The 12,175-nt window shown below is 37.4% G+C and overlaps 1 protein-coding gene across 1 annotated transcript in view; it reads left to right on the top strand.

Annotated features, from left to right (window-relative positions):
- Positions 1–12,175, top strand: part of LOC139738789 (connector enhancer of kinase suppressor of ras 2-like) — a 119,250-nt gene that overhangs the window by 36,578 nt on the left and 70,497 nt on the right. The window lies entirely within an intron of this gene.

Genomic DNA, 12,175 nt, shown 5'->3' with positions numbered 1-12,175 from the left:
ATGTTGGATTTTGTCATTCGCGTCCTTCGCAAATCGTTCGCGTGCTCCGTGAAATCCCACCCTAACCACACTCAGAGGAAGGGTGAATTGAAGTATATGATGCCATGTGACTTGAGAAAGGATGTTATAGAAAAAAAAGAGAAAAAAATTGCAGAGAGTGCCTCAGTCATAATGGTGTTACATTTTTTAAATGGGTGCAAATAGACTGTGCTGTTTCTACTATCATGCCCTGAACATACAGCTCTTTGAAAACTAGAGAAAGACACTGCCAGGCATGTGAGGCTTTAGAATACGTCTACAAGTATGTTATTTTCTATCAGCATATAGAAAAGTGTTTGTTTCCACAACAAAACATCCCCTCAACCAGTCATTTGTAACTGAGACACAATTGTTAGTATCAAAACTCTATACTCGGCTTTACGTTGTTTAAATGACTTGATTCATTTCAAAGCTATGTACACACTTTCGATAGGATGGATTCACATGATACCTAAAATGTAGGCCTATACCTCGTTATGAGTTTCCCTTTACTCTACAGAAGCAGCAAAGGATTTATGTACAGTCTGCACGTGCATATTGTGTAGCAGGAATGCAGAATGCATTAAAGGCATGGTTTAGTTTTGGTTGTGGTGGGGCTTCAGGTTTCTAACTTTTTATGTGAGATAATGAGAAACCTAAATTATGAAATATGAATGAGCACACAATTCTAAGAGGAATTCAAAGTTATTTGATGATGATTGGTTTTGAAATGACTGAGATATTATCCAAAAACAAAGAGTGATAAAGGGAATAAGGTTTGACCAACCTTTTATGTCACTACAGCTATGTGTAGTGAGGTCTTAGCAATTTCATTGTTTTTGTGTGAAGTTACAGGCCAAGACTAACTATCGTAAACAGGTCTGAAATGGTCAGTCTAGGCAAACCCAAGGAGGAGATAAAGCCCTCCGTCCCCAGCTGATGTAAACATTCCATAATAACCCCCTTGTTTTAACTCAGTGAAGGTGGTTGGTATACTGGGGAGGAGCCCCTTTTCTGTGCACTTCTGTATAGAGAAAGGCATTGCAGCAGAGGAAACCGTATAAGAAAGTTCTATACAGCATTCACTTGATGATCTCTGTGTTTCAAAGCCCGAATTCGGTAAGAACTGACATTTAATGCCTTTATTGTTACACAGTACATGCACTTTGTAGTCACTGTATACTCCATGTGTGCTTTCTATGTTGTAAGAAAGTTAGTTAGATGATGCAAACTATGTAAGATATTGGTAGACAAAGGAGTTGTGATTCAGGTGGATGTATATGCTCCCATGAGTTCTTGTCTTTGTTTGTGTATGAGTAGTGCATGCATATGAGTGGTGAGTGGCGAGATCAGGTGAGTGCTGTTGCTGTGTTAATTGTAGTGCTCAAACTTTCTATAAGTAATTAGCATAGATGTCAGTGATTATTATGCACATGATTTAGCATCGTTTATAATCACAGATTTTAGAGTGAAATAACACTGGGATAAACAGGTGATGTTCAATATCCTCAGTCACTTTCATGCTTGTAATAATAGAGTTTACTCATCTTTGATGGCATGTGAGAGAGTATTTATAGTTACATGCACTCTGTGTAGTCAAGTTATTAGTTACTGAGAGTGACAAACATAATGTGATGAAAGGTGTAACATTCTGTATTTACAGGTGATATAATGATATTATTTGATATACAAATAAACACATTATCTCACAAACAGATGAAGGAAGTTAGTTCAAGAAATGAGAGGAATATATACATATATGTATAATACATCAGCATTAGTGGGTATTCAAATCCCAATGGGAAGTCAAAACAGTTTGGATGATTATATTATATCTCAGTAAATTAGTTGGGAGAGTCAGAGTTATATAACATGATTAGGGTGCATTCAGATGGTTATTTGATAGCATATATCCATGTTGTTATAATGTTCAATAAGTACAGTGAAGTTAAATTCATGGTAATAATGCTGTTTATGATAACAAAGCCAGAAAGCTGTGACATAAATAAGATAAATTATTTGATAGTTTATTTTGGTTATTATTTTATGGAAATATAGAGTTGAATTTGAATTATCAGTGTACGTTCACACATGATGAAGTTAACATTTAATATAGACTGATATGTGCAGATTTTAGTATTGCAGTTTTATTACCTTGTTACATGAGGGTAAACAAATACGAAGTGAGTCTGTATCACATCTATTTCAGATTATTATCTCCACTCCACTCCACTCCACTCCACTCCACTCCACTCAAGGTCGATGACAAGTTGGAATCAAGGATTAAACAGGATTTAGTCGTATATCTGTGTTTCCAGTGTCGTCTGTTGAATCTTATGGCGAATAATGATACAGGGCGTATAACAGAGAACGAAACTCCTCAGCAAACGAGGTCTTCGTGAGCTGAGGCAGCCACATTTTATTAGGACCACTTTGTTTTACTTAGTTTTTAGATATCTCAGCCATTTCAAAACCAATTTTCATCAAGTAAACTTTGAATACCTCTTAGAATTGTATGCTCTGTAATATTTGTTAAATGATTTCTAATTATTTCCCCAAAAGTAAAAATTTGAATCTATATCTCAACCAATAATGCCTTCTGAGATTTTTGTATTTCTTTTTTTTTTTCAATTTACACAGGTATGCTTCACATGTATCATTCTTATCTCCTATAGAAGGGGAAGTTTTGCCACAAAAATGTGATAATGGTTACCACTGCAGCATAAATGTGTTTATTCTGAGATACGGATCATCTGATGTCAGTGACTCATATTCTCAAGGGGGGTTTCAATTCTAAATCATAGTATAAACTTAGGTCACAATGTATGTTAACACCATGGTTTAATTTTCCCTGCATCTGGCCCACCGTTGTGTCAGTTTTTAGATGGAAGGTTCAAATTTAACCCAAGATCATAATCGGTGGTATAAATCATGGTTTACGGAAAACCTGCTGTTCAGAAAGCAAATGCGGATTTCAAACTGAATGTATTTGTCACTTCATGCAGAAGAAGCCTATTTTAGCTTGCACCTGTAAATAGCAACCACAAACTTGCTTGCTAGAATTCTCTAGTTAACCCATTGAATTTAGGTAAGCACACTTCAGAGAAACTAGTGGTCAGTTTAATCTCATTAAAAAACAAAAACGAATGAACAAACAAACAAACAAACATTCAGCATTAGAATCCAGAACAGTCCACTAATGATACCCACTTTCTGAGATGAAAATATTTCCATTGTACAGTATTTGGGCAGAGTTTGTGGGCAGGCAGTGAAAACTCTGTTTACTAGACATTCTGTCTGCCGTGTAAGTGACCCTGTGGCAAAATAATTGAATTTGGAACTTAGACATTACATTTGTAGATGGAATCCAATATGCACAGCTAGCTTTATGTGGCTTGGTGGATGAACAGTGTATCACTTTGTCATCTGAAGAGTGTGTGTGGCTTCTGGAGACTAAAACTATATATTGCACTTTGGAATATTTTGCATTGTGGAATTTTTCTCCAGTATTTTCACCAGCAAGTAAAAATCAGACGAAATAGGGCAGACAAGAGGGGTACAGGAGTGCACAAATTATCAGTTGGATATGAATGGACAGTATTACGACTGCCGTTGATATCATGGCATAGAATTTATAGTATGGTTGTTAGACAGGGAGTTACCTTAGATTATAGTATTTCTAGTATGTCAATTTACTAGATGTTTACGGATGACACCACCTAAAGGTATGATGCAAATGGGCCAAATTGTATTCATATGGACTGTTGGCATGGTTACTGTCCCTTGCTAATATGACAGAAAGAAGGAAAGGAAAAGACATTTTCAATTCCTTGTTTTCTATAAAAGATTAATGTTGAGAGGCTTTGAGTGAAGTGCTTGTAACAGAGAGCATTGCTATATAGCTAGTGTTTGTTTTCATGCTTGTGAGCTAAATTTGGCAGAGAATATTGAGAAGACCTTGAAATAAAAAAGGGCAGTGTGACTCACTGACGGTAAGTGGGAAATGGGGAAGGGATCAAGCCAGGATAGCCAGCCAATAGCTCTAGGCTTTGTCAGGGTATGTCACTTTTAAACTGAGCATTTGATATCTATAGAGATTACAGTTCTCTTTCCCATGCTCTCTATAACTGCAAGTGAGTACATACCTTACTCTTTGTGTAAGCAGCACATGCAACCAAGCTCAATGTTCTCATGAAATACGGTTAACTGCTGATCATTCCACTTTGAACTTTTCAGCCTACAGCATCAGGTGTTGTATTCCACAGCTTTCTAAAGGTTCTGTCACATTGACAGTCTGTGGAGGGTATGATGAGTCTCACCAAGGACTGGTAGCTTGAGTCTAGTGTATTCACATCAGGATCTTTTCCTCGAGTGCTCACATGATATGTCCAAAATGGTATGGTGTCATGCGGTTGGACTTGACTGTGGTCAGTAATAGGCTCAAGAACCCATATTAAAATTAAAAGGACTCAACTCCTTATTTCACCGTCAAAGAAGGTTGAGCAGCAGGAATCTGTTCAGGAAATGTTTTTGTGCGGCAGTTAACAGACAGAGTTTAATGTACATTGATCAACTGAGATTTTTGATTCTGTAAGAGAGGAATTCCTTGTTAAAAAAGGGTAAGTTTTAATGCAATTCGTTTGTTTGTTTGATGTTTTATAAGTATTAGGCCTATAGATAAAAAAAGGTGTTAAAAAAGGTTAAGTTCTAATGCAATTTGTTTGTTTGTTTGTTTGTTTGTTTGATGTTTTGTAAGTATTATCCTAGGATCATTAGGCAAGGATTCAATGGTTACACTGTATTTGCCTTAAATAGTTGCAGACTTTACACTTGTTTTTACATTTCTCTGTATGTACAAGTATGCATACAAATTTAGCACTATTGTCACAATTGAAAATAGCAATTATCATATCCTGGAACATAAATGCCTGAGTCTGATTGGCTGAGACCAATGTGTAAAAGCTTTTGTATTGTAATGTCTTTTGATTAATTGTAATATTCTATGTGCAATAAACAGGCCAGCAAATAAGCTTCTTGTAATGTGCCTCCAAGGGGAAAACATCATGCAGCCTTATACTCCTCATCAGTACCTGTGAGTAGGTTTGAGAATAAGCTATTACAAGTCATTTGGCCTTGTCATTATTTGAAAAAAGGAGGTAGATACGTATGTATGGTGTGTGATGCCTCTTCAAATGGTTTAAAACTACCCTTTCCCTGTCTGAGCACAAAATGCTGTTATACTATCCAGCATTCATGAGGGATTACAAATTTTGTACATGCCCATGCAACCTATCTACAAACCAGTTCAAGTTTAGGGAGCATAGATGCTGGTTCAGATGTCTTTTTATGTATGAGAGCACCAAGTGGTGTAGACTCTGTCAATATATCTGTGGGATAATTGCCCTTCAAGATCTTCTTAAAGATATCTTTGTGCATGTCAATTGATGTTAGAAGTCATTTCATTATGAAGTCATTAATTGAGAAGCAGAAAAGCACAAACTCCATGGATGTTTTACAATGGCACAAATAGACATTTAGCATCCTTCTGGGTCTTAAAGGGAAGGTAAACCCAAAAAGCAATGTGGATTGAGTGAAAGCAGCAACATTAGTAGAACACATCAGTGAAAGTTTGAGGAAAATTGGACAATCGATGCAAAAGTTATGAATTTTTAAAGTTTTGGTGTTGGAACCGCTGGATGAGGAGACTACTAGAGGATATGACGTATGAGTGGACAACAATACAAAGAAAATTTAAAGGAAATTCAACAAAAATTCACTTTTCTAGAATTATGAAAGAGCAGTGGACCAACCGCTTTCAGAAAGCAGGGGGAATAATTGCTACCCTTAATATGTCAATATCAAGTTGATGGAATTTGTAATTTTCATGAAAAATGGATTTTTGTAGTATTTTCTTTATATTTTCTTGGTATTGTTGTCCACGCGTACGTCATAACCTCTACTAGTCTCCTCATCCAGCGGTTCCAACACCAGAACTTTAAAAATTCATAACTTTTGCATCGATTGTCCGATTTTCTTCAAACTTTCACTGATGTGTTCTACTAATGTTGCTGCTTTCACTCAATCCACATTGTTCTTGGGGTTTATCTTCCCTTTAACTTAGACATGTGATGTTTGGACCAGTGTTATTCTGATATTCACCAACCATTCCAGACAGAATGTACACTAGTACACAGTGCACAGCCAACTACTAGTAATGGAGCCAGAGCCTATCTCAGTGCGAGCCATCAGAGGGTACTGTAAAAGTGGAAATTTTCGCGGTGTTGAAATTTTCATGCATTTCGCACAACCAGAAACTAACGTGAAAATAAAAGCATGCGGATATTTTCGCTTGTCATATGTTCATGTGCACGATGTCTTGATTCCACGGAATTAAAAACACGCGAAACTCTTCTCACCTGGCCAAGCGCGAAAAATTAGTCGTGTGAAAATATCCACTTTTACAGTATTGGAATTGCTACGTGTATAGACATGTATTCCAGACCCTGTATAAACTGGGGCTCTGCAAACAAGAGTGGAGTGAGTGGAAAATCTGATCATTGTACTATCACTGTTCCTTTGACATGTTTGAACTTACCCCCTACTGTCCCAATAAAAACCAGGGACTTCCCCCAGTGAGCTCAGCATTTCATGGGTTCTTACACAATTAATAGACTTTGTTCAGCATCAAGAACAAAACCTGTACCTGTAAGGTTCTGAATTGACAAATGATGTAATGGCTGTATAAGGAGGTTGTTAGTCTGTTCTAAGTCATATTTAGTGTGTTTGACCTTTTTTTTTTTACAGTTTTAGTGCAAATGCTCATTGATGAATTCTACTAATTAAAATTCTTCCTTCTTGGTTATGACACAATCTGAGTTGTAGGCAGCAGTATAGAGTAGGTGACGATCGATCAATGTCAGAATCTAGGGAAATCCTATATTCTACTGATTAGACTTGTCACGTGTCTTTCACTTTGTTCTACTTCAGGAGGCTTAGAAATTTTTGAGAGGTGGTCTTATGAATCCACATTGAACCTCACCCTTTGTTTTACCTTTTTTTTTACAGTTTGTTTGGGTTTAATAGAATCTCTATACATCATATATTTAGTGAGTCTAATTTTTTTGTTGTAAATTTGGGCTTTCTGGCAATTTTGCCCTGTTGGGCTCCTTGCCCATGACTTCCCACCCTCTCCTTTGTTTTCTTTGTTTTGTGTACCCAGCCTGTCCCTGTCTGTTCTTGTTGTGTGAAGTCCTTATATGTGATTGCTTTCCCTGCCTGTTTGTCATTTTGCCTCTGACGAAGATTCTGCTAGGATCGAAAGCTCAGGCCCCTTTTGACTCCAATTTTGCAAGTGGTTAAATTTGTGATTGTGGAGTACAGTACTGAATGAAGAAATGTATGCCTGCACATGACATTCATGTTGGGATCAGAATTTATATTTTTGTACGTTTTTAAATTTGCAAGTAGCAACCAACTCACGAAATTTGCAAAAATAAAAACCTCGCGAAATATTCAGCATAGCATGCGAATGATGTCATGAAAGCCTATGAAAGCCATATTGACAGTAAACATTTGTGTGAATTAGTTACACTTGGTAGTAAGTATCTCAGCTTCATCTTGATTCTCTTGACTGTGATCTGGGTAGAGAGACCGATCGCAAGTACCCTCTCTCTGCCCCATTTTGTGCATGTTGTTTCATTTTTGTTTGACTTGATAGCTAGGTCTATCTGCTCAAATGAAAGCTGCATCTGAGATGTAATCTCTAAGGCTGAGTTGATGTCATGCGTGCCATGGTAACAGATGTAGGGTTCTTTGAGAGGTAGTTAAGGAGCTTGAATCTGTAGTTGAGGATGATGAGGTATCCTCCAAGGCAGGTTGTTCAAGATGTATTTAATCTTGTTGGTAAAGTGTGTGACAAGCCTCTATGTGGAGAGTGAGTATAAAGCAAAGAAAGGAATGTGGCTCTGTGGCTTACAGCATTTAAACTGTGCAACTGCAATGTGTGGAATAGAACATGCCATTTGTTCATGACTGACATCATGACAAAAGGGAGGGGGAGGGCATGATTAATCATTCCTAGCCCTTGTTCTGGCTGATCACATGGAAACGTCAGTGATGAAAACTGCCATTATCATTTCATTGCATACTGAAGTTGAAGTACTGGCTGGAAGATATTGGATGAAGGAGTGGACATCTGCATTCAGTTTTGTAGTGATATCTTGAATGTAATGCAGATGGTTTGAGGTGTTAATATGAAATGGTAAACAAGAGTATGCCCCCCCCCCCTTTTTTTAAAAAAATCAGGTTTGATTGACTTGAATTGTACTATTGGCCATTCATCAGTTTCAGTTGTGATGATCGTGTGCTGCATTCCATTCGTTTAAGAATGATAGTTTTAGCCATATTACAATTGTAACAGGATGCATTTTTATAAACATGTTGACATTTCCGTGTTATTTATAGACTTCAAAGGTTGTCTGCATTTAGCATCAGTGATTATACACATATCATACTATTTTGTCAGTCTTTTTATATTCTTGTGGCCATGTGTGGTCTTCTTCCCTTCCTTCAGCTGAATCCATATGTCCATCCACCCCCTCCCCTGTCTGAGTAGTACAGTGATGACTGTGGCTGCCTTTGCACGTCATTAAGTGATTAATAGCACCATGTTGTAGCTGGGTTGACTTGGCCATAGCAGTCTCAATCCTCCTCCCACTTATTAAAGAAGGAGGGCTTCGGGCCCAGAGGAGAATCACTGCTTAATGCCTGCTGGGCCATTTGGCTGCTCTTCGGCCGGAAATGCAAAATCTTTGCTGCGACTTGTGGAGACAGGAGCAGATCTGTGATGCTGATGAGTATGTGAGAACAAGCCCCCTAAGAGCCAAAGATATTATTGTCTCACAAAGAAGTCTCATGATGCTGTTACACAGGGGCCCCCTCTGGCAGTGTGTGCAAACCACTTTGTGGGATTTGAATTTCCTAAAAATATTACTCCCAGGCCTCACTTGGGTAAAGTAGATTCTGTTCAGAGCGGATTAATCTTTAAAGTCCACGTGCCACAGCATGCGATTCAAGACTTGTGTATTTTTTTATATGTGTAATTTTACCTTGTACAATCAAATTGCTTAAATGGAATATGCATAATTTCACTCTACTTAAGTGATAGTTTATAAAGCCATTCCCAGAACAGTGATACAGTATTGTTAGCTCTCTCAAACTAATAGTGAGATGTTGTTTCTGTTAAATGCATAGGCACAGGGACATTGTTATTTGGAGAATGTCATGAACATGCCAATTTGCATTGAGATACTTATCAAGTGTGAAATGCCATAACAATCAATCACTGCAATAACACAAAAATACTCAGACGCTGGATGCACCTGGCAAGGCTGCCAGGCATTGGGCAGAATTAACTGAATAAATGTGTAGTCCATGGACTGCCCTAACCTATCTCCCAGCCAGGTGCATCCACTGTTGCAGATCTATGTGACATGGATAATTATATCACAACATTCATATACCTTTTAAAGTCCCTAATAAGATAATCCCTGAAAATTGTTTGTTTCTGATGAAGGCTGGTATATAATGCCTTTAAGATATGAATCATATTTCTGTCTTGTATTGGACAGGTTCAGAAGAGTCTGGATAGTGACAAGGACTGATGGTTAGGGGGGTGGGGAGGCAGAGAGTGTGTTGTGGGTAGAAGTCAGGAGATGGCTTACTGGCTATTTACGTCATACTCTGTAATAACCTGAATGTTTGTCCTGGAAGGATTCTCAGTCTTCCTATTTTTAGATAGTTTGTGAAGAGATGTCCATTGTTCCATAGCGTATATCTTGTTGACTCATGGAAGTATTCAGGATAACGCACATCCCTTTCTTTCTTAATGAGACTGCTGTTCACAGCCTGCTGTTAGCCACTTTGACTCATTAACATACTTGCTCTATCTCTCATTCTCACGTTTCCAAAATGTGTCTGACAAGTGGAAATGAAACTGTCCAGACTCTGTATTGGAGCAGGAGTGAGATTTCAGGGAGTTGTGATCTGACTCTGTTAGAAAGCCCATGCAAAGTCTCCTTGTAACATTTGTCTGGCTGTTGTTGTATGCGAGGAGGATTACCATAATTATTAAAGGAGGGAAAACATTCCACTGATAGGAAGACTTCAAAATGGAGGGCATACCATGCGGCTAATACACATTAACAGCAAGCTTCATGCAAAGCAAAACAAAACCAGATTATCTCAAAACAGGTTTGGTAGTAATAATGCAAGAGGTCTAGAATTTGTAGCATTGTTAGAATGTGGTGTATCGACTGATTATGTCCAATTTTTTCAGGCATAGGTTGACAAATCACTTTTCAGCTTCTACAAAGCTTCTGAGCTTTTTCTTTTTCTTTAACAGTCTTGGCATTCTCTCATGCAGCTTTGCCAACTTGTAATTGACCGACATGAAATTGAATAGGACTGAGCAACAACAAATATGCTGCTAAACCCTTTAACTAGGCCTTAAATGGCATATACAACGTATATACTATTTTCCAGGTGAGGGCCACGTTCAGGACATTTAAATGGCAGAAAAGATGAATAGAGTATAGAATGTATAATATAGATGAATCATGAGCACAAAATGCAGTTTTGTTCCAGTGGCTTTGTTTTGCTGGATACAGTTGTACCTCTACACACTGAGGTCATGATCACATATAATACACTATGCTGCATTATCACACAAGGGAAGGAAAAAGATCACAACAATGGACCTTAGGCAATATAAAAGAGCTTCTAGAACTTGTATTGAATAAAGAAATACTTTATGGAGAGGAAATGTATGCAGAGTCTAGATTTACCATTAATTATACTCCCACTCTCTGTGATTGCTTTCTATGCAGTTTTTGTTTGTTTGTTTGTTTTTTTTTGGGGGGGGGGGAGAGGGGGAGGAGATAAATGGGTTAAGATAGAAAGAGAGAAAGAGCCTGTAAGTGAGGCTACTGCCATGAAGGTCAGGGGAGGTGATAGGTAAAGAGGGGGATGAAGGTTTATTGGGACCAAGTACTTCTGCAGGCCCCCAGGATGCAAGCTCAAGCGATAAATGAGGTGAACACCTGGGATAAAGACCATGACAAGACTTTCTGTGTCATTGTTGTGAAGATGTCATGAGGTCATTACTATCACGGAGATATGTGGTAAATGAAAGGGTTAGGGAAGGGTGTCATGGTAGCCTAAAATCTGAGAGGTAGGAAAGGGGAAGGGGAGAGCAAGTGATGTTTGATGACTTTATATGTAACTATTATCAAACAGATACATATCGTTGTAAAGGTGAATTCTGAGAGATTTCGATGAAAGTATAGACACCAAGATAGATCAGTCAGTCATTAAACTGCTGTTTGGAATTGCAGATAGATGTATATAAGATAAAGAGATATTTTAGATAAACAGATAGATAGATAGATAGATAGATAGATAGATAGATAGATAGATAGATAGATAAATAAATATATTTTTTGAAGTCAAAATGTATGAAATGGTTAGCTTAATAGATTTATGATCATAAACCTTATGGGAAAATTGGTAGGTACATGTAAATTATGATGATACGTGGGCAAGATGGATTCAATTGAGTGGTCATGCAGAAACAAAAAGATATTACTTCATTGAAGTCATGATGATGGAAGAGATGGGCATGATGAATCAACATTCACAGGAACAGTGTAATCACATATTTTGATGAAGACTCACCAGCACACTCACTCACTGACCTACCATGATGGTCCATCACATTAACATTTCAGTTGGATTTATTTCAGTCAACACATTAAAATTCCTCTTTTTGATTTGTTGTGTGCAAATATAAAATTGTCAAACAATGTTTTTATGTTCTTTCATAGGAGAACCAGTAAGACACCCAAGTCAGACCTGACAAAATGATGAATGTATGTTAATCATTTATATCTAATTGATTCATCTCTTTGCCAGAATGGGATAATAACAGATTTAATTACTTATTGATTCAGTATGTTTCTGATTATAATATGGTTGTCTTGTCATTTCAAATTCAGCTTTGTGCACTGTGCCATTGTTTATAATAATAATAATAATAATAAAAGGACATTTATATTGCGCAGCTACTATAATGATATACTCTACTGCGCATTACAAAATG

The sequence above is a fragment of the Diadema antillarum genome, unplaced genomic scaffold, assembly GCF_040938485.1.
Source record: "Diadema antillarum isolate AM-2024a unplaced genomic scaffold, OU_Dant_1.0 seq00000768_RagTag, whole genome shotgun sequence".
NCBI classification, from domain to species: Eukaryota; Metazoa; Echinodermata; class Echinoidea; order Diadematoida; family Diadematidae; genus Diadema; species Diadema antillarum.
This window is presented reverse-complemented; position numbering and strand designations above follow the sequence as displayed.